Raw genomic sequence first — 1,676 nt, 5'->3', positions numbered from 1 at the left:
TTTGTAAGGTCAAATATTGTTTCATCTTAGGTAATAATTAAATTTTAAAAAATAAATACTTTATAGAAAACATTAATTTATCAAACTAAAATATTGAACCAAATTTGGATTCCTACTTAGCGTAGCAAACCAATGCTTTGAAACCATCGAAAATTTGGGGATTTTCTACATCTTCATCAATACCTATCTAAGAGCATTCCCATCCAGTCCATCATATGTAGCGTGTGGGGTTTTTAAAATGTAAAGAGTATAAAAAGTGGTTGTGAGTGGAGGAGAGAGAAAATATTACTGTTCATCTGTATATTTGGGGGGACACCGTTCACCCACTATAATCTATTATATATAATAAACAAAAAAATTTGGGACACTTGGCACAATATTAGGGCTTCCTAGATGTGGTTTTAGCGGGAAACTGAATGGGTATTCTTTTCACATATAATGAAGCCCCGTTTTGTATCCGAATCCACTAATTCGGATCCGTATACATATGTTATCAAAAAATTAATATTTCCAATCTTCACTTCCAATCTTCATTCTCTAACCGTCCGCCTCCAACCATCCAATTTCAAACCCTAATTTCTCATCCAGAACAACAATCAATCCCAAAAATGTTGAGAGACGCTGCTAAGAGAATCACATGGTGAGGATTACCTCCGACACGGTGGTCTGCACCGGCGGCGAACCGGTTTTATCACGAGAGGGTTGTGGACCACTACAATAATCCCCGTAACGTTGGTGCGTTTGACAAGAATCGGTGTTAGAATTATAACAGAACTCGCATAAATCTGATGAATCGGTTTGACAAGAATCGGTTTGACAAGATCTGATGAGCACACAAGTGAGGTATTTTGATTTCGATTTTTTTTGTTGTTCTTCACATTATATTTAGGTTAGCGTCGTAGATCTGCAATATCACTTGATCTATTAATGATTCGATCGATTTAGATATATACTATGTTACATCTGATTGTTAATGTTTTGTTTCAGATTTGTGTTATCATTTGACATGTTACGAGTTTTTCAAGCAAAGTACAAAGAAATCTGATGTATCTTTATTTTTGTTTATTTGTATCCTTTATATCTTTGCTGTTACTTAATGTTTGATCTGGTTGGTTTGATTCTGAATGGTTTATTTTTGGTTTTGGTTGGTTTGAATTTGAATGGTTTATTTTTGGTTTTGCATTGCAATTTGTAAGAACCAGGGATTTGGGGTCGTCTGATTCGATTAGTCTATTTGTTATTCATTGTTTTAAGGATTTTTTGATCATTTATGTTAGTTAGCGTTAGCTGTATTTTAATGTCTCGTGCGGCTTGTAGGTTTGATTACCATCCCTTTGTAACTCAAACTTCGGTGAAATGAAAGATTAATTAAGGGTGAGGTTTTATATTGAGATATATGTATCTCACATTAAGATCTAAGAATCTTAAAACAGTGAGGTTTATGAACTCTAGAATGTAGGATACAGAATGTTTTATGTTTTTAAAACGGTGTTAAGAAGCTAATGATGTATTGAGATACACGATGTTTTATGTAATAAAGTGATGATTATATGGTTTATTTCGACAGTTTCCAGAATTCATCGCAAAGTAAAAGCCTTATTCACAACTGGTAGTTATTTGATGATTAGTTTAAGTATTAAAACTTTTGGCAACTAAAAAATGGTAATTACCAATAT

General features: G+C 33.2%; 1 long non-coding RNA gene across 1 annotated transcript; it reads left to right on the top strand.

The window, feature by feature from the left end:
* Positions 1-516: 516 nt before the first annotated feature.
* LOC118489185 lies at positions 517-1,393 on the top strand. Its single transcript, XR_004886636.1, has 2 exons — positions 517-843; positions 988-1,393. It is a non-coding gene; the product is annotated as an uncharacterized LOC118489185 (long non-coding RNA).
* The last annotated feature ends 283 nt before the right edge of the window (positions 1,394-1,676 follow it).

Source organism: Helianthus annuus, chromosome 17 (assembly GCF_002127325.2).
Source record: "Helianthus annuus cultivar XRQ/B chromosome 17, HanXRQr2.0-SUNRISE, whole genome shotgun sequence".
Lineage (NCBI taxonomy): Eukaryota > Viridiplantae > Streptophyta > Magnoliopsida > Asterales > Asteraceae > Helianthus > Helianthus annuus.
Note: the sequence above shows the minus strand (reverse complement) of the source record. Positions and strands in the feature narration are given on the sequence as shown.